Raw genomic sequence first — 22,772 nt, 5'->3', positions numbered from 1 at the left:
AACATAGCATTTATTCAGTGCAGCCGGTGCCGTTTAACTTTTTGTTTTCCATGTTTTTACGAAAAATACAATCCTGTAACTTGTACTCGTAAAGTCTAAAGCGATGATTAATTGTACATCTTTCGAAAGCCGTCTGTACCGGTCAAAACTCGGAGGTAACAAGTCGTTTCGGGCTCCTTCCAGGTATAAGGGATTTCTCAAATTACGGACAAGCATACATTTTCAGTATCACTTTATGCGTTTGGCCGTTTACTAGTCGATAGTTATGAATATTACATTATTTCTGATAATAAAAATTAGTAGATTTAATAAAAGTTCATCCGATTACACGTATTTTCCCCATTATATCAATTGTACTATAAATAATAAAGAAAATGACTGCGTTGAAAATTTAAAAAAAACCGACGAACGGAACTCGATCCAGCGGCTTGAACGCTAACCACTCTTTGAAAAAATTGTTATGTATTATTCGTTGAATTTATTCAGGGCGGACGTCCGATGATACCCGTTCAGTTGGTTCGATGACCGTTCGCTCAGTTCTTTAATTAGAAAGGAAAGCTAACGCTCTGACCGAATACGCTTTTTTTTATCTCATTTTGTTCGCTTTCGTTCATTGTATCTTCTCGGGGCGGACGTCGTAAGACATCCGTTTAAGTTCGTTGTTGATCGATTAACCCAGTTTTTTTTATTACAGAGGGCTGCTAACCCTCTGACCGAACACGCTGAGCTACCGTGCCGGCAACACGTTGAGCTACCGTGCCGCCACCACTCGGCTGCAGACTTCATGGTTAAAAGGGCCAAGCACAGATATATATTTGACGACCGAAATTATTTTGCAATTTTCTCAGTAACGCTTGAGAAGTGCGGGCTACTGCTTACACATTTTATTGTCCTCATGGAGTATTACGAGTGTACGAAGTTTGCAGTAAATCCACGTTCTGTGGGTATTTTTAGTATTTTGGAAACAGGGACCGATGACCTCTGCAGTTTGGTCCCTTTCATCCCTAAACCAACCAACCAACCAAATCCACGTTCCAGACGTCGTGGCCTCCCCTTGTCGGTATGTGACGCAGTTCTCGCCCTTTATATACTCTACCAGGCCTGGCAGCAGCATTTAGCTCTCTGGTAGCCGTACTACCTGCCACAGAGAATTGCAACTCTAAGCATTTACATACCCGCCGATGGTGTGTACGTCTACAAAGTTAACTGACATCCAGTCCTGTCTTCTGAGTGCTTCAAACATTTTTTTAAAGGCAGTAGGTTTAATGAAAATGGTTCATTATTCATAAAATATTACTGAAATAGACTACATTAACGGACAATATTGCACACAGTTAATTAAATATGTTAGTGTAGTAACTAACTTACGAATAGTATAAACTTCTAAGAAAAACTGAAAGTAAAACAAAATCTATATCTTATTGTTTATGCCAGGGACTGTACGTTGGTCCTCATAAGCATTACTAAGATTTACAGCGAAACTGGCTGTCCACTGTGATTTGATGCAAGTACTACACGGGTTAATCATTTACCACAGCGACTAGCAAAGTAACTTGAGACTTTCGGTGCTTTAGTGTGTGTCAGAGTTTCATTCGCAGTAGAATAACTGTAAAGTACCTAATATACAAGTATGGTCCACTTCCAGTGGTCTGACACGAATGTTTTAGCAGTCCAACGGATGACCAGTGACAGAGCATTTGTTTGTTTGCACGAGGATAAACGTAGTTGAAGAGAGTGCAACTATCGATAGGCACCATGATTAACGCTAACCCTCATATTATTAACCGGCAATAGAATATTAATGCTTGTATTGTTTTCTGTTTACGCAGCAGAATGTATCATCTGAAACTCGAGAGCAGTGAAGAGTACTGTCTGGAATGCAAGTAAGTTCACCTTTTTTTTTGCTTGCTTCCTTCACTGTCGCTGCTCTCTTCAGTCCAGGGTCGGCAGGAAATGGCATAAATCGGCAGCCTTCGGTCAAAGAGCATACAAATAGCGTGTCTGCTTCAGGCATCCGCGCGCTCACCTTTGAGACCCTACAATACCGTAGCGAAGATGCAGCAAGAACTCCTGTGTAGGCGGCAGCTGTGTGAACCAAGCACATTGATGCGCTGATGCTACATTAGCCGTGTTAGTGACAGTCGTTTGTTCGGTACTAGTCCCTTTATGTTGTTACTTGGACAAAATAAAGAAAAGACCCGTCGGAGGTTCGAGTCCTCCCTCGGGCATGGGTGTGTGTGTTGTCATTAGCGTAAGTTAGATTAAGTAGTGCGTAAGCTTAGGGACCGATGACCTCAGCAGTTTGGTCCCGTAAGACCTTACCACAAATTTCCAAATTTCCAACATGAAGCGTTTACACTTGCGGGCTGAGGAAAGACTACTCCTCGTAGGCACAACATAGCAAAACGAGGGTAGGAGAATTCGGGTTCCATCTTCCTTCACACACACACACACACACACACACACACACACACACACACAAACACACACACTCACACACACACACTCACACACACAGACAAGTCTGGCTGTCTAAAAAGAATAAAATTACAGAGCCTTTTTTCTGTCTTCCTGCAATTTCCTCATTGCCCATGGGTGTCGCTCACTTCTGGAAAAAGTACATTACCACGTTTTAATTTTATAATGACTGAAGTGAGGCATTACAGCACAGTAGCATTATGTGACAACGAAACCAAAGAAGGTAGAGCTGCCGTTGCAAAGGATGGTTATTCTCAGGAGACAACGCACGCTTGAATCTAGCAAAGCGACAATCTCATAAATAGTGTCTTGCACTAATTTACCCTAAGCGTGTACTGAGTTGGTGCATAAGTTCGTAGCGTTTTTCCGTAAGCTTGATAAACGCAGCAGATACACATAACAGAGACTTGAGTCATCCATAATGAAATCTCCTCCACTGTTTACAACAGTCCGCCAACGCTAAGGTAACTTTTCGATTCCGCGAATGTAGAAAGCAAGTTCATTTGAGGCGAAGAACTTTCGAGCCATTTTCAGAGCGCGTTTTCATCCGCCAGGGAAGTTGCACAGTCCCTGAAACAAAGGCGGTTTTCTTTGCGGCGTGATCTATTTACGAAATTTCAATCACCAGCTTTCTCTTCCGAATGCGAAAATATTTTGGTGACACCCACTTACGTAGGGAGAAATGATCATCATAATAAAATAAGAGAAATCAGAGCTCGAACGGAAAGATTTATGTGTTCCTTTTTCCCACGCGCTATTCGAGAGTGGAATGGTAGAGAAGTAGTATGAAAATGGTTCGATGAACCCTCTGCCAGGCAGAGTAACCATGTAAATGTAGATGTGGATGTAGATGCATGAAGGCTGTTTCACAGAGAGGGGAAAAGGTGAAAATCTGAAGACGCAAGATCAGGTGAATAAGGCGGGTGCGGAATCAGTTCCCGACCCAACTCCTGTATAGTGTCTAGCAGAATGTGGCCGAGCGTTATCGAGGAGTAGCATTGCTTCACTTAGTCTTCCTAATCGTTGTTCTTGGATTACATCTGCAAGACGTCTCAGCAGTGAACATTAAATGACAACAGCGACGGTTATACCTCGAGGAAGCAGTTCGTAGCACGCCACACTGTCGCTGTTCCACCAGATGCATAACATAATCGTTTGTGGATGCGCGTAGGTTTTTGTAAGGGGAGTTGCATCTTTGTTTGGGCTCAACCATTCCTTTCGTTTCATTATGTTAACGTACAGATACTGTTTCTCGTCACCAGTAACGATACAGGATAGGAATGGCCGGTATCATTCACGAGCCAAATGGTAACGAACAAGCAGAGATGCACATCTGGGCACCCGCTGATTTTTGTGATTTTGGCCTAGAGCTCGTTTTTGAACCTTCCCCATTGCATACAGCTGTCGCGCGATGGTGTAATGATCACATTTATCACATCTGCCAGTTCTCAAGTATACTAATGTGAACCATTGTGGATTAATGCGTTTAAACGATCTTCATCAAACCACGAAGGTCTTCCTGAATGTGGAGAGTCACTAATGCCAAAACGTTTCTCCTTAAAACGAGAATCATTGTTTTGTCATCCTCTATCCATTGACATTACCCTCATACACGGCGCAAATGTTTCTGGCTGCATCCGCTGCTGTCACTCCTCTGTTGAACTCAAACAGAAGAATATGTCGGAAGTGTTCCGATTTCTCCACTTGGCACTCCATTTTCTGGCGTCCACAGCTCCACTCAATATCTCCAAATGCCGGCCGGAGTGGCCGAGCGGTTCTAGGCGCTACAGTCTGGAACCGCGCGACCGCTAGGTCGCAGGTTCGAATCCTGCCTCGGTCATGGTTGTGTGTGATGTCCTTAGGTTAGTTAGGTTTAAGTAGTTCTAAGTTCTAGGGGCTGATGACCTCAGAAGTTAAGTCCTATAGTGCTCAGAGCCATTTTTTAACTATCTCCAAATGACAAAATAACAATATTTAAAATCAAACAGCGACTGTGAACTACAAATAAAAAATGACAATCGATAAATAAACCAATAGCAACCGGAATACCAACAAACAAAACAAAACGCTACCAACTTATGCACCAACCCAATAAAAACGACAGCCTTTATCAGTTTCTAGGTTGTGTGTCTAGCATGCCTGTGTTCGAAATGTGGGATTTCATGGCCTCTGTAACGCCTCTAGAAAAATTTGTTTTTTACAAATAAGGCAAAGCTACTTCTGCTTCTGAACTTATGTTTTAGGATTTTGTGGGGAAGAGCAAGAAATAATTGTTAATAGTTAGCAAGAAAGATAAATAAAGGAAATTCAGATGGAAGAAAGAAAGAGTGAAAAATAGAGAAGTGGAAAGCCGGAAGAGGTTCGACAATATACCAGAGGTATTGGTTCACTGTTGGACAGGAGAGAAGTAGTGAAACATATCGAGAGGATAACTACGCCAGTTATGACACGATAATTTTTCTGGAATGTAGTGTCGTTCCGCAGCATTTGCTATTTGCTGGAGAGTAATATGGCTAGCAGCTATCCAGAACACTTTGACTAACATTTAATCCCTGCCGACGTCAAATTTAGTCATTGACCTTCAAAGCGTCGCATCATCAATGAATTTAAATGAATGATGTCATTAAGCTGACAGTTGCAGAAAATTTAAAAATCAAATATGACCGACGGTAGAAAATTAAAAAAAAATCAAAGCTGACGTTCTTGGAAAATTTAAAAATATACAAGATGTCGTTGGTGGGAAACTTAAAATTGCAAGATGGTACTGGTGGAATAATTTGAAAACCCAAGATGGCGGCGGTAGGAAAATAGAAAAGTGCAAAATGGCACTGGCAGGAAAATTTTTTTAGCCATTCACAGTTGGTAAAGAAATTTTTCATTGAAACAGCTAATGACAATACTACATTTTTACCAAAGCTACATTGTTCAAAAATATCCAAATATATTACACAATTTCCACAAGCAATTGGGCACCAAGTTCAAAAGTATGCGATTACTTATAAAAAATTATGTAACCAAACGTACATACTCACGAAAGGGAGTATGCCGCCTTGATCCCCCTCATCCCCTGGTTGCTCCTCTTCTCTTCAACCCCCTCCCCCCTCTGACGCGCCTTCACCATTGTCCCCCCTACCCTCCACATCTACACCATCTCCTTTCCCAAGGTGGCTTCCGTCGACTCCCCCTCCCAGATAATGCCCTCTCTTTCTCCATTTATCCCTCCTATCAACTCTGATCCTCACCTCCCCCTCCCTTCCTCTGTCCTTTTCCCGGGCTCCCTCTCACCCCCTTCAAATGATTAAAATGGCTTTGAGCACTATGGGACACAACTTCTGAGGTCATTAGTCCCCTAGAACTTAGAACTAGTTAAACCTAACTAACCTAAGGACATCACACACATCCATGCCCGAGGCAGGATTCGAACCTGCGACCGTAGCGGTCTCCCCCTCTTCCATCCTGTTTTTTCCCCACCTACCCTCTCTCTGCCTCCCTTCTCTCCCCCAAGTCCTTTAGCACTCCCTTCCTCAGCCTTTGGCAACTTGCTCTCGTGTTTGACCTGCCCCCCCCCTCCCCCCCTCATGAGTCCACTACCTCCGTCGGCTCCTCCCCCTCCCCCACTTCGTTTTTCCTCTCCTTTACCCCTTTTTTCTCCTCATCTGTCCCGGTCCCCCCATTCGCCTTTGGCTGTGGTGTGACATCTTCGTGCGAACTTTTTAGTCCAGTGTTTTAAGTGAGTGTTCAGTGTTGTGCGTCTTTTCCGAAGTGTTGCGAACAGAAATCATACTGTCGCTGGGTGTGATTTTTATATCTCTTGCGATCAGAAATCAGAATATCGCCGTATTTTTTTAATTCTCTGTCTACTATTTTACCTATCTGCTTCCTGTGTATTTTATTTGCATCGCCCCTTTGTTTTATGTTTTACCTTCCGCAATTTTCCACCGTTTTACAATTGAAGTCACCGTTTTTGTCGCCTGCTTTTATTGTTTATTGTCTTCTTCTTCTAGTTTAAAAATATTGTTGGCTGAAGAGAGGCGTACTAAGCTGCTGCCAGCCCGCCCCCTTTGGCGGGGAATAGAAATTAGATAAAGGAAAAAAAAAGGTTGTACCAGAATTAGTTGTGTGCTGGTTGTCATTTGATGGCTGCAGAATGGAAAGTTCGAGTTGGATGTTGGCAAAAACTGGTGCTAAGGCGACGGCTTTTACGTTGCATAATTCGAGCCACGGTGATGTAGATGAGGATACTCAGCGTCTCCACGAAACAATGCCTAGCTATAACCATACTAAAATCCGAATCCGAAAGCAGGATTATCAGTGAAACACAATACTTAGCACTAAAAGCACGTTTACTATCAACGTAAGCGTATACCCAAAGCAGAACTGACATCATGGGCAGAGAGTACATAATGGTTTCATAAACCATGGTTAACTGTATCTTGACCTGTGTTGTCAACATTATTGTGTCGTAGTCCCACTACATTAACTTTGCCCTGCGATGGAGCTGATTAGTTGCTGTTTGCTTAGGTATCCACCTCAATACACAACTACTTTCTATGATAGAGGATTCACTTCCTGCCACCTTTACAAGGTATGTTGGAATGCAATTGTATTTGATGAACACAATACCGTAAGTCACCTTAAGTCATTTGATATTCCGAGAATTTTGTGACGGTGGGGAATCTTGACAAAGGCTTGCAGTACACATCGTAACACTTCCAAAACTTAAGCATAAAATCATAGCCGGCCGGAGTGGCCGTGCGGTTCTAGGCGCTTTAGTCTGGAACCGCGCGACCGCTACGGTCGCAGGTTCGAATCCTGCCTCGGACATGGGTGTGTGTGACGTCCTTAGGTTAGTTAGGTTTAAGTTCTAGGGGACTGCTGACCTCAGATGTTAAGTCCCATAGAGCTCAGAGCCATTTGAACAATAAAATCATAAGCTTTTTTAATGATTGGAAAGTTCTTTGCTGAATGGAACGTATGGTGTAATATGTATTTTTGTTTGAATATTCTAAAGCAGTTGCTTCAGATTTTGACAGTTGCAACAGATATTACCCCAAAAAACATTTTCTATCATAATTTAATTCAAGGGTGCTTCCACACTATTGCTTCAGATCTTAAGAAGAGTCTTTTCTACGTAAATTACAAAATGCAGAGTGTGAGTTACTATAAAATACTGCATCTTAGCTTCATATGTGAGTAGCCGTATTGGAAAATTTGGATCTTTGTAAGGAGCAGGTGATTGACGTTTTCGAAAAGGACAACGTTGTCCACCTTAACTGCTCCACCTTAACTGTTCTCCTGTGATAGTTCACCATGAAATGCGTCAACGTATACCGTTTCTTTTAAGAGGACACTGTCCTTGTGTCAACCATGTTTACGTGTTCCACGTGTATAAAATTACTTCCTGTAACAATATAATATCTCAAATCCATGTCACCTGCGCACAGAGTAATTTTTACATGTAGTCTTACTTTCTTTTATATAAATGAAGAAGAGGAAAATGTCCTTTTTAAAATACTGCAGGAACTAGTAAACAGAAAATAGAGGAGGAGCTCATTTAGAAGAAACACATTTCACTTAGCTTGTGTCTGGTATTAATTCGTAAGCGTATGTTCAATTAACAATTCGTGACAAATTCATCTGATTGGTTGAAGTTAGATCAGAGGAAGGAAGGTTAGAGGTAAACGTCCCGTCGACATCGAGGTCATTAGAGACGGAACACAAGTTCGGGCATGGGAACGACTGGGGTTGAAATCGGCTGTCCCTTATCAAAGGAACCATTCTGGTATTTACATGAAGCGGTTTAGAGACATCACGGAAAATCTACATCTAAATGGTCGGACGGGGATTTGAACCGTCATTGGATCGTAATATACCTGATCCGTGATCCAAGTTTCCGTATTTGAACTTTGTAACATAATTTTTATTTCACTCATTTTAAAAAATCAAATGAAAGTTAACAGCATGCTACAAACAGTTGACATAAGAGCGTACTTTAACTGAAACATTTCTCTCTGAATTCTCTGTTTTGCTCTGAAAGTTTTGAATATAGACATTTTTCCTACACATTTCGGTATTTTTTTGTATTTGGTACAACTTTTATCTTGATGACCGATTCTAAACTGAGTTTCCAGAACGTATCTTCTCATTGTGAATGTCACGGAATTGATCGTATGGGAATATATAGGATGTAATGGGTGTAAGTGCAAATACTTCTATTGGTGACAAAGAACACTGCGCTGAACAACATAACATCAGTATTTATGTCGTTCGCAGACTAATAATTACAGCCATTGCAAGTCGTATGTTTTTAGGTAGGTAGGTACCTCCAAGTACATGTGTCAAGAGCAAGCCATTAATGCTTACTGTCCCCTGGGAAGCGGGTCAAGTTTTGAACTGTGGTCGCGTGGACCTAAAACTGTGTATGCTGACAGGCGTAGATCACTGATGAGGAGAGCAAGGCAAATGCCATCACCGGAATTCCCAGGAACTTCGCTCAGCGGAAGAGAAGGAGTCAAAATAAGAGAACACATGTATCGGCGTATCTATAGATACATGACCGTTCCTAAAAACAATGGTCAAAGTTTCTGAGATATTTTCGAGGTATTTTATGTGCCATTTACTGTGCGATCTCCTCAGACGAAATGGTGGGTCAGTAGTTAGTATCAAAGCTTCATAATTTTACGCTCTGTGTTCGAAACCCGATTATTTCTATATCACTGGCCAACCCTACCTGGTCGTCTGCGACGAACACGACAGACAAACATTGATAGTTTGTTATCTGAATACCCAATCTTGCATATATCGTACTCCACAGTCTAAGATTGTCTGTATGTGTATCTTAAACAATGTTGGAGACAAGCTGCGTCCCTGTTTTAATTTTCTTGTACTTTTGAAAGGCTGTGACAAAATTTTATTCATCTCTTTGATTGCACACCCAACAATCGTGTGTAGGTTGCATATGCTTCTTTTCAATCTCACACCCCATCAGGGCTTCAGTTTCGTCAGTGGCGCTGTGCCATGCGCCTTCTTGCGAACTACACACATCAAAAAAAGTTTTGCATCAACCCGGTTCCCAGAACTCTTGAAGACAGATGTTGACTGTGGATATTGTATTACAGACATGATCCCTTTCACTGTTCAGAGATGTCACTAAACCCACCCGAAGATGTAAACAACCATGCATGAGCAGCGCCTATTAGACGGAGAGTGTCCGACAGCCGATCAGTTCCAGTCATTCCATCAGGAAGGAGGTACACGGCTCGTGTTGTCTGCTGTGCAACTATGCCTAGACGGTCAGTACCGCGGTTCGATCGCGTCCGCATTGTTACTTCGTGCCAGGAAGGGCCTCAACAAGGGAAATGTCCAGTCATCTCGGAGTAAACCAAAGCGATGTTGTTCGGACACGCAGGAGATACAGAGAGACAGGAACTGTCGATGACATGCCTCGCTCAGGCCGCCCAAGGGCTACTACTGCTGTGGATGACCGCTACCTATGGATTATGGCTCGGAGGAACCCTGACAGCAAAAATGGTTCAAGTGGCACTGAGCACTATGGGACTTAACTTCTGAGGTCATCAGTCCCCTAGAACTTAGAACTACTTGAACCTAACTAACCTAAGGACATCACATACATCCATGCCCGAGGCAGGATTCGAACCTGCGACCGTAGCGGTCTCGCGGTTCTAGACTGCAGCGCCTAGAACCGCTCGACCACCCAGGCCGGCCTGACAGCAACGCCACCATATTGCTTTTCGTGCAGCCACAGGACGTCGTGTTACGACTCAAACTATGCGCAACAAGCTGCATGATACGCAACTTCACTCACGACGTCCATGGTGAGGTCCATCTTTACAACGATGACACCATGCAGCGCTGTACAGATGGGCCCAGCAACATGCCGAATAGACCGCTCAGGATTGGCACCACGTTCTCTTCACCGATGAGTGTCGCATATGCCTTTAACGAGACAATCGTCGGAGACATGTCTGGAGGCAGCCCGGTCAGGCTTAACGCATTAGACACACTGTCCAGAGCGTGCAGCATGGTGTAGGTTTCCTGTTGCTTTCGGATGGCATTATGTGGTGATGACGTGCGCCGCTGGTGGTCTTGAAAGGTGCCGTAACAGCTGTACGATACGTGAATGCCATCCTCGGACCGGTAGTGCAACCATATCGCCAGCATATTGGCGAGGCATTCGTCTTCATGGACGACAATTCGCGCCCCCATCGTGAACATCTTGTGAATGACTTCCTTCGGGATAACGACATCGCTCGACTAGTGTGGCCAGCATGTTCTCCAGACATGAACCTTATCGAACATGCCTGGGGTAGATTGAAAAGGGCTGTTTATGGACGACGTGACCCATCAACCACTCTGAGGGATCTACGCCGAATCGCCGTTGAGAAGTGAGACAATCTGGACCAACAGTGCCTTGATGAACTTGTGGATAGTATGCCACGACGAATATAGGCATGCACAATGCAAGAGGACTTGCTACTGGGTGTTAGAGGTACCGGTGTGTACATCAATCTGGACCACCACCTCTGAAAGTCTCGCTGTATGGTGGTACAACATGCAATGTGTGGTTTTCATGAGCAACAAAAAGGACGAAAATGACGTTTATGTTTGATCTCTATTCCAATTCTGTGTACAGGTTCCGGAACTCTCGGAACCGAGGTGATTCAAAAATTTTTTTGATGTGTGTATGTGCGCTAAATGGCTACTCATCTTCATTTCCAGTCTCTTTGCCATTAGTTATGTTAAAGCAAAATGTTGTCATTACAAGATCTTCCCATTCAGGACTCCATTTTGCTCCACAACATGCATCGACATTACTTCTACTCTATCATTTTGAGACTCAATCACACAGTCTATTAATAGAGTTTCTAACATTGAGCCGGCCGGTGTGGCCGTGCGGTTCTAGGCGCTACAGTCTGGTACCGAGCGACCGCTACGGTCGCAGGTTCGAATCCTGCCTCGGGCATGGATGTGTGTGATGTCCTTAGGTTAGTTAGGTTTAATTAGTTCTAAGTTCTAGGGGACTGATGACCTCAGAAGTTAAGTCGCATAGTGCTCAGAGCCATTTAAACCATACACTGACTCCACGACAATTTTCACATACCTTCTTGTTAGCTTTCTTATAAATTGAACTTAGATATGGCCAACTCCATTTCTCGGGCACTTATTCTTCCTCTAACGTGCATCCGGTAAACTTGTTCATACATTTCCATTACACACTCGGCCCATACTTCACTAATTCTTTTGGTATGCCTCCTAATCTAGGAGATTTTTCATTTTCCTTTCCTTTAACAGATCTTCAAAGTTCTGCTGTATCTATTGAGTCTACATTTCTCACAGATAATTCATTCTCGAAATCCAGTTCTATGTCTTTATTCTGGGTTCTGTCTTCTGCAAGCAATTTCTTGAAATGATTTTTCATTCCCCCAAGCCAATAACTGTTATATTTGTCCCTTCTTTCATATCTCTTCTTAAATTCTTCACTGTTTTCCAGGCTTCTGCTCCCTTTGTAGCCCCGGTACATCTCTCTTCTCATGTCTCTTCTCCCACATCTTATTTTTCCAATCAATTATTTCTTTTTTGGTCTTCCAGTTTATTTCCACGTATTTGTTTCTTTCCTCTTTTCCGTTATTTTGTTTTAAACAAAAAAAACAGTAAATTCAAGTAGCACCGCATGCTCTGCACTCATACCTCCTACTGTAAGGCAACAGTGGCTATGGTGGTAAATATCACCTACATATCGTAGTTCAGGACATAAAACGTCATATACAATAAGATGCGAGAGAAACTGCCACATTGCGCATGATGTTTAAATTTATTACTTCTTTGCTACTAACGCTATTCGTAACATATTTCGCAGACAGTATTGAGACAAGCAGCTGAATGTAAAAAATTGTTCAAATGGCTCTAAGCACTATGGGACTTAACTGCTGAGGTCATCAGTCCCCTAGAACTTAGAACTACTTAAACCTAACTAACCTAAAGAGATCACACACATCCATGCCCGAGGCAGGATTCGAACCTGCGACCTTTGCGGCAGCGCGGTTCCGGACTGAAGCACCTAGAGCCGCTCGGCCACCGCGCCGGCAGCTGAATGTACACTCTTTGACATAAAACTTGACCGGCGGCCGGCCGCTTCAGAGGCTAAGTCCGCGCCGATCGCGACATGGGACATAAAAACTGGCCAACTCGCTAATTCTCTAAGTCCGGTTATCTGCACAATCTGGCAACACTGTAGACTGCGGCACTTCCTGGAGGAAAACTTGTCCCATGATAGAGAAACTCTAGGCTGATTACGCCTGTGGTCTAGCGGTAGCGTGCGTTGTTTCTGTTCATAATGTCAGTGGATCGAGGGCAGCTGGCATAAAATATTTTTATAGCCTCTTCTGTCTGAATGCTGAAGACGTGAATGTAATGGTAGCGCAGATTCAATCTATTTCGCTTTGTGACACACCGATATCAAAATTTTATCCAGTAACGATTTTGCGGCAGATTTCCTGCAGACTGTCCTCCTCTGGACGCCGTATGCGGCAAAGCTCCGGGATCCATTTGCTGGCTACTAGCAGCGGCCGTGGCGACAGCAGCGGCGCTGCACTCCCCCGTTCTTTATCGAAAGCGCCTGCTACTGCTCATCGCTTTTGATGATTTAAAACGCTTTATCATTAAATGTTGCTCCACAGAAAATTTCTACAATTTCCATTCACGCTCAAAAGCAACGGAGACAGACGCCCTGATTAGTAGGCGGGTATTATATTACATTAATCGGCAAGAGCTGAGTATGGCCCGAAATTAATTTTATAGACTGGGACGAAATTAAACCACCTCACTACATTCGATGAATTTATAAATGCTTCATACCTCGTTTCTTTTCCTTTCAAACTCAATTATTTGTGCAACTTTTGGTCAATGTTTGGATGTTTTCGTCAAGCCAGAGTGAGCGTCTGTGGTGTAAAGTGTATTACAGTTCTTGTTTCATTCCTTATGGTAAGTCTATGCGATAAACTGTGTGAATACCTTGCAATGCTTGCTCTGTAGCAGTGCAGGAACACTGCACATTTGGAGTTCCATGTATGGGTTCATGAAGTATTTATTGTTGATCGGAAGTGATAGTTAAGGTCATCAGATTTAAACCAGAAAAATTTGTCGTTTTGAAGGTTTCAGAGAACGGAAAGGAATTGCTAACGCCGGTGTTAGAAAACGTCCACAGTTAAATGCTATTGCAAAAATTTAGAAGAAGGGAACTACATTAATGAACATGTGCACTTCATAAACAACCTTCTGACATGTTAGACCTATATGACGAACAAAGCTCAAATTTATATCGTTGACAGTCGGTTTGAATCTTTTCAGGGTCTATTTTACAGTGAAGCACCTTGGAATTTGCAAAGCAGAAATCCATGATATTAACTTAATTTACTAAGTCGAAATCGGACGAAGATTGATGTTTAAAGGCATTCTTCAGATTTCGCATAAGAAATTTTTACTAGCAGTTTGCAACTCCATTAATTAAAATGGAAAATAAAAGGTTGTAGTCAGCGGCTTCTACCGTGATTCGAACTGCTATGTCTTATAGTACAAGCACTGCAACGCACAAGGGAACCTCTGAGCTAACGACACACTGGCGGCCAGAGGCGGAATATAGTCACTGCGATGTTGCCTGAGCCTCAAAACGCAACCTTAAACACACGAACAGAGGAGGTGGAGATTACTGTTTTAACGTCCCGTCGACAACGATGTCATTAGAGACGGAGCACAAGCTCGGATTAGGGAAGGATGGGGAAGGAAATCGGCCGTGCCCTTCCTAAGGAACCATCCCGGCATTTGCCTGAAGCGATTTAGGGAAATCATTGAAAACCTAAATCAGGATGGCCGGGCGCGGGATTGCACCGTCTTCCTCCCGAATGCACACACAAGCAGGTGTTACTTATGTGAAGAACGCCGTTCTTGGAGTCCAGAAATTAAATATACTTTCTAATTGTGTCATCTTGCAGTGGATTATATCGTACGAGTCTTCGATGTGGAAAACGAATGTCAAGTGAATTTAGCGAGGTAACGCCGACCTACACCCGGAAGTAAATGCACTATCAGAGTGTTGACAAATACTTGCTACGACGCTGCCATTTCTAGGCTCTCTGACGAGGCAGCTCTTCAGCGAAATGCTTGCCGTGATTCTCCGATACGGTTCTTCAGAGTGGAGACGCGCGCGCACGTTTGGTTTTTATGCGGCGTTCTCCCCTGATGGTTTCTGACGTCGCCTTGTGGGCTATGTATACATATGAGACATTCAATTATCATTAATCCAGAATGATACAAGTTTCAGCTTCCGGCGTGGAATAAGGCTGTTGACGCCGACATTATATCATTTCAACGTAGGGAAAGCAAAACGGATCATTCAATGTTTCTCATTAACATAAAGCATGTGAGATAATTTTCCGTATCGTTCATAATCATCTAAAAATACAAACGAAGTAAAAATACACCGGAAGCTTATTCGAACTGAATATAACGCTTTGCACCTCGATGTCGAATTCGTCCACTTGCAATCTTTTGCAGCATACACATAGAATGTCATGATTACCACGAGAATGAAGAAATATGTTGGTAAGGATGGAAGCAAGAAGAGACGCAGTCAACAAATATTCTATTCCTCATGGCATTCATTTCATTTGACACGTAAGAAGAGGTAAAGCGGGTATTTACTTTCGTTAACACGAAAGATATGCCGCACATATTGATAACGAGGAAGTCTGCGTCTTCATACGTTTCCTCCTTGAAATCTGTATGCTCTATTATATACTAAGTAGCCCGATCATTGTTTCAGTAATGTTACCCTCTTGTTTGACCCCGTAACGATGAAAAGATTTCAAATGCATGTCTCCCTTCCTGGGTTGTTTTTTGTGTTTTATTGCTTGGAATTCCTGAAGCAGACCACTGTGCCTTCCCCCCTCGTGGGTTAGGTCTCAAAACTAAACCGCTTTGTATCCAATGGCATAATTTATTCAGACAGCATCAGCATAAGACTATCAAACAAAGCCTTCCATTTACAGTTGCAGCACTCTAACCAGCACTGATCAAAGTGTAATCCACGGTCATGGTCCTAAATTACCAGCTGTCTGCTACTGTGGCAAAGTCCGTACTACACTGTCGATTCCGCAGCACCATTTTATCTGGTAACACTGTGTAGTGGCACAGTTGTGCTACCAGGTCTGTCCTCACACTGTCAACTTTATGTATCTCACTTCTCCTGTAGCGTAGATCACGAGGAGCCGAAGTAAAAGAGTGTATTCTGCATGACGTAACATTCAGTATTCCCTTCTTTCATAGCCACTCTTCATGTGCATCGATACCAAATAGGAATGCGAAAACTCTTGCGAGTGAGAGAATGACAATAACAATCGTAACAAGAACAAGCAAATAATGAATGATGTTTATTCCAACGCAGAACGAGAATGGCTTTAAATATAAAAATCTGTATCTATATCTATATCCATCTCTATTGATCTTTGAGTTGGCACAATGCAAATATATTCTTAGCATTTAGTTACTGCATTTAGTTCTGGATGTTTGCAGAGAAAAGGAAAAGTCGGTACTTCTCGCTAGTGTAATATAATGTGAACCAGCAACTACCCTTTCCTTAGAACACGACTCAAGCAGGTCCTCAAGTAGGTAGCAAGGCACTGCTGCATTCTGTTCCCTGACATTGCTCTGATGACGGTTAATGCAGATAGTTCCGATTATGAAATACAAAACGTATTGCAGGTTAATTCCTAGGATAGTAGCATTAAATTTGCGTTGTAGACGGCACATGAACGTGACGACTATCCATATTACTCATCAATATAAAAAGACAATATTTTGGGAATTTAGCAGGATTACTCAAAATGAATTCTGAAATTGGGTGACTGACTGCACAGGTGCTAAACGTCGTCAAGAGTATACGATGTCCTAATCGCATTAGGAATATGAAGAACGTCTTCGACAGCTCGCAACTTTCACATTGCTATCTCCACCCTACTCCAGACAGCCCTCGGTGGAGTTGCACTACGTTGCCGATGTTATGGGAGGCCTTCAAACCGACAACAGACCACATATTGAAAAATACAAGCGAATTCTCTTGCAGCGTAAGCTTATTGTAACTAATCTAAAAATTATTGGAGAGGAACATTGTCCTATTCAAAAAAAGCAAAATGTTACACACTGTTGACGTCAAACGGACATTATCTATGTCCTGTCTTGTGTCCTACTCATCTATAATATCAAGTGTACTATGAAAATGATTATATATATTGGATGATAGGGTAATGCATTGATACCAGATGGTGGGGGCTGGCCGGATTGGCGTGCGGTTCTAGGCGCTTCAGTCTGGAACCGCGTGACCGCTACGGTCGCAGGTTCGAATCCTGCCTCGGGCATGGATGTGAGTGATGTCCTTTGGTTAGCTAGGTTGAAGTTGTTCTAAGTTCTAGGGGACTGATGACCTTAGAAGTTAAGTCCCATAGTGCTCAGAGTCATTTGAACCATTTGAACTATTTAACACAAAATGACATTAAAAATTAAAGTTATTCACGAGCAGCTAGTTGAGAATATGTATGAACATTAAATGACACGACGAACTGAAATAATATGACGAAGAGTTCAGCGCTCACTGGGAATAGAGCCCCACACATATCGTTGTTGACTACACACAAATAGACGTCAGCTACCGAATTCTTCTCCACCAGCTGCTCAGAATAGCATCTTGAACTTACAGTCATCTCGCAAATAGTTCTGTGTCTCACTGGGAGTTAAAAACGTCAGATATCGTTAGTGTTGACAACGAATGAAAATACATTAAAAATCAAAATTATTATCCACCAGCAGATAGGTGTTCTCATGATAGAGCTTGATAATACATAATTAAATCTTTAGTGCCGGGCCAGGATTCGATCCCATTCACGCGTAATATGTGAAGGTGTTGAGGAATCTGCAGTTTTGAACAAACAACAAATTGTAGCCGAGCTGTATTGCCACGAAGGGATCAAATTCCGCGTTAAGGGCGGTCTGAGTTGCATTCCCAGTTTAGAACCAATTTTATCGACATACAGAAGCTCAAATAAAAGATGGAATAAGTTTCCTGTGACCATACATAGCGTTTGTGTCGTCACTTGAAATAAATAACTAGTATAAGAAAGGTTACTGGTGATAGAGTTTCTACATTTCGCCACTCCAGACTTTATTGTGGTTCAACCTACCGTCTACTTGGTAAAGAAGGAATATCATCTTTAATGTGAATTTTCAGACCACGCAGCCATTATATCTCCTTCACTTGGTGTAGCCAGGAGAGAATGGAATCTGTCTCTCCCTATCTAAAATCATTGACGGAAGTGGGAATCGAACCCAGACCATAGGTATAACAACCTACCATCCGTCCAACAGACCACGAAATCCTCTTCTCTACGAGTCATTTTTCTATCGTAACGCAGTTGCGCCACACTGGATGAGAATCCTGACACACAGGCTCCCTGTAGTAATTTGCAGCATGTTCAGTAAATTCATTTACTTGGTTGACCGAATCACCATGAACTAGCTGCCTCGGCTACCCAGTGCATACATTCGACTATTTTGTAATCACAGAAATAAAATCACGTAACTGCCACCTACACACAACTGCCAACAGTGTAGGATGCAGAAGTTTAAATAGGAAGTGTTCCTTTCCACTTGAGCTATTCTATTGCGCTATCTGTTACTAGAAAACGTCGTTCAGTCCAAAAGAAAAGCTGTAACTGTTTGTCTCTCAGAAGTCAAGACCTGGCCATATGCATAATCTCACAGTGCTGTGGAATCCAAAAGTTCTGGAGGAATAGTTGCCGAGCTCTGGAGCTGCTGTAGCTACGTGTCAGCTTGTAGCATAGATAAGATGTCGCGAGTTCGAATACATTCAGTGCTACATTTTTTAAAACGCAATTCTGCTCTCTGCTGAAGGTATCAATCTAATGGAACTTTGAAATAATTCCCTTCACTTCTCAACCCAAAGTAGTCGCATGTGGAAAAAGGGCTAACTACTGTGACATTTTGTTCTATTCAGGTTTAATAGACAGCAGGCAGCAGATGCATCTCGAAGATGTGCAGGGAGAGCGCATCGTGCCATAATATGTCAGAAAAGTATTTTCTACATTAGCCGTCGTGTGGTAGTGATATTTTATTCTTCTTCAAACTTTGTTTGACAGCTTTAACTCAGAACAAGTTTTCTACATGCATGTAATCAATAAACTGCATGTGCATTGTCAGACTGTCATAGGTAACATCTGAGAATTCGCATATATCGTTGATGATTAATTTCTCTCTCATGTTTACTATTGTTTTAACAACACTAAAGGAAACCTTACGAAAATTGTGCACTGTATTATAAGAAATGAAATAAAACTAACCATGATAACCTTACGACGAAAGTATCTGTACACAAGCATGCCTCTATCGACACGAATTAGTAAAATACTACTCACTTAGATTTTGATTGGGTCTGTGTTTAATTGGTATGCTGTGTCATACTCAAGAGGTATGCAAATGTGGCATTTCTTAAATATAGTTACGTATTCCTAAAAACCCAAAATTCGCTTGTCAGCAGCGGAAAGAGGCCTTACCTGTTGTGCAGCATTGTAAGTTTTTTCAACATTGCACTATGAGCTGAAAGCATTTTCTTGCGATTTCCTTATTGATGGTTGATCTGACTGCTTGTAGCTCTTTCACAGAAGGGATAAAAACGTTACAGTCAGTGAGACTGGAACTGCGAACCGTAACAGACGCTTTTTCACAGGTCAGCACGTTACCACAGAGCTGGCGAGGAGGTATGGGTCTTAGCTTCCTATTACGAGAGCAATAGTAACTAGAACTCGTAAACCGCTATTTGAAGGTCGAGATTAGTTGCGGTTTCCACCTGCAACGACTTTCCTGGGCTGAAAACCGTAAATTTTCAATCTTTTGTTACCCTTCAAGCGATAATAACTCAGATTATTCAATGGAAATGACACGTAAAATCAAGTGAACTTCGAGGCTTAATTCCGTGCACACCAGGAAGTAACTCGTCGATCACAGAGTTGCCAAACATACGTTGCCTTGTTGCCAAATCTCAGTTACAGTACCAGCAGGAAGAAGACGAACCGATGTGATCCTACAGCGGTCTGGGAAGTGACCATAGCTGGTGTTGGTTGGTTGGTTTGGGGGATGAAAGGGACCACATAGCTGGTGTCTCCAAGTCACGGCTGCTACGGCCTGGAATACGTAATGCGTCTGATTCGCTTTCTGTAACTAGGTTTAGGGACTGGAGCGTAGTTACTAATAATACTCAGAACTGACTGCAAACTGAGCATCATAAATCAGTAACTCTCATTGTTGTATTTATATTTCTTTCGTAAGTGTACTCAAAACTAAGAAAGTCATTCACAGGCGTTTTCGTGCCTCGCCGATAGTCGGGCACAACATACAAATAAAAATAAAAAAGAATGTGTGTGTGTGTGTGTGTGTGTGTGTTTGTGTGTGTGAGAGAGAGAGAGAGAGAGATAAATAAAAAGCAATGAGAGAGTGTAAAAAATTGTTGTAAAGAAATTGAATCATGGTTTTTAAAGAAATCTTTCATTAAAATGACACGTTCCACATCATTACGAAATGTCGTATTCATGATCTATGGAACAAGAGTTAATCTAATGCAATCTAATCTAATCACATCATATTGATGATTAGCCATGAAGAGTCATGAATTACCGAAATTTTGGCCAATACCAGTAACCAAATCTAAACTTGAAAATAAAAGACGACAATTTTTGTAATAAACCGTGACTCCTATCAAGACCCTTTCGTCCCTGTTATCTAACCAAGAAAGATGTCTGATATACCTCCATTCTGAAGTAACAAAGTGTGCATGCATTTACAGATGAAGTGCATGATGTGAAGTTCTGTGACGGAGATACGAACCCAACACGTAATCCGATTGTTAACTAAGAAAAATCAAATGTTACGTATCGGTTTTTCTTACGAGCCGCTAGGTGTCTGAATCTAAAATAAGGATACAAACTTTTGTGCCTAAGCGACAATCGAACTGCACACCTACCGTGCATCCACGAATATAGCTTAAGTATCAGTTGCTTACTCATGAACAGTAAGATGTGTGCGTGTTTGGCCAGAAATAACGACACCTGTTGCGATTGTTGGAAACACATGAACAGACATTGAAATTGCGCGTTAATTTTCACTAGCAGGTGGGTGTGCACTTGATAAAGCTAGAAATGAAATTATGAATATTTTTGTACTGGATCAGGTTTCAGACCCACATACTTACCTTTGGAGGAGACCTAGAGAAGATTGCAGTCTTGGGAAAAGGAACGAAATGACTGAATTATACTGTTCCGAGAGATTCAGATCCTCGAAAGAGGAGATACGAATTCGAATCACAGTCCAGCACCAAATTTTTAAACGTCTCTAGTTCAATCAAGTACAAGTAAAATAAGAGCCCTGTCCCTTTAAATGGCTATCGGGTCATCAAATAAAATAAAATTTTCTAATTTAAGTAAGCTTACTGGCGACTGTATTTCTGTTTACCATGACTTCCGCTGTGTCATTTCCCAACGTAAACCGGCTCTGCCCAGTTGGTAATGAAGGAACGTGATGTTTAATGCGGATTCTGGATTATAACGTCTTTCTCTTGAGGTTACCAGAGGTAAAATAAATCTGTTTGTGCCTCTTAAAAGTAAATGCCTGAACCCACGCATTGCACCTGTGATAGCTCGTTCCACCATACCATTGTGGCCACATTACCCAGCCCCAAGAGTGTGCTGTAACGGATGATGTGCTTAGCTTACAAAATTAGTCACGGTGGAAAAAATGCGAATCAATTAAATGGTCAAGTAGAAGCAAGCTTCTGACGCAGAGATTATGCTATTCTCATGTCAGCAGGATGTAAAGACTCTTCTAGGCATCATAGGCTGGATGTGAAGCCATTTTGATTTTTCACAAATTCAGCAAATTTCTTAGTTCGAGAAAATCCACTGTGAAGTGTGAAGTTGCCGGATAATTCGATTATTACTGTTATTATGAATATCATTTTATTCATACCGCTGCTGTAACACAAGTGCTTGAACATCATTTAATGCCTTTTGGTCACTATAGATGTAGTTTCCCAAGAACAGGTTCTTTCCCTGTCTACGGAATCCTTTTCTTGTTAATATCAAACACCAGCAATTACTCGTAGATTACTTTAAAACTAAAGTAATTGACGAAGACGTTACTTGGTAACAAAAACGCACTGCCTTTCTTCATTTACTTTCGCCTAGAAATGGCTATCGAGTACTGACAAACCAAAAGGCAAGAGAACTTACTGCCTTCCGATATACGTTGCTGTTAGTTCTTCCACATGATTTGGTCGACATGACCTGTTTCAAGTTGTGTATGACAGACAGTGTTTTAGAAAATCTATTGTTTCCCTTTGAAATAAACAGAAGTATTTTCATTCTAAGCTGTCCAAGTACAAAATTTTCGCAATATTAGTTCAAATACAATATTCGCTTCTATAATGTAGGAAAGTATTTCACAGTCGCCTGTTCTTGGGAAACTACATCTATAGTGACCAAAAGGCATTAAATGATGTTCAAGCACTTGTGTTACAGCAGCGGTATGAATAAAATGATATTCATAATAACAGTAATAATCGAATTATCCGGCAACTCGCCACTTCACAGTGGATTTTCTCGAACTAAGAAATTTGCTGAATTTGTGAAAAATCAAAATGGCTTCACATCCAGCCTATGATGCCTAGAAGAGTCTTTACATCCTGCTGACATGAGAATAGCATAATCTCTGCGTCAGAAGCTTGCTTCTACTTGACCATTTAATTGATTCGCATTTTTTCCACCGTGACTAATTTTGTAAGCTAAGCACATCATCCGTTACAGCACACTCTTGGGGCTGGGTAATGTGGCCACAATGGTATGGTGGAACGAGCTATCACAGGTGCAATGCGTGGGTTCAGGCATTTACTTTTAAGAGGCACAAACAGATTTATTTTACCTCTGGTAACCTCAAGAGAAAGACGTTATAATCCAGAATCCGCATTAAACATCACGTTCCTTCATTACCAACTGGGCAGAGCCGGTTTACGTTGGGAAATGACACAGCGGAAGTCATGGTAAACAGAAATACAGTCGCCAGTAAGCTTACTTAAATTAGAAAATTTTATTTTATTTGATGACCCGATAGCCATTTAAAGGGACAGGGCTCTTATTTTACTTGTACTTGATTGAACTAGAGAC

Source organism: Schistocerca nitens, chromosome 1, assembly GCF_023898315.1.
Source record: "Schistocerca nitens isolate TAMUIC-IGC-003100 chromosome 1, iqSchNite1.1, whole genome shotgun sequence".
NCBI lineage: Eukaryota > Metazoa > Arthropoda > Insecta > Orthoptera > Acrididae > Schistocerca > Schistocerca nitens.
The sequence above is the reverse complement of the archived record's forward strand: the minus strand, read 5'-3'. Positions refer to the sequence as shown.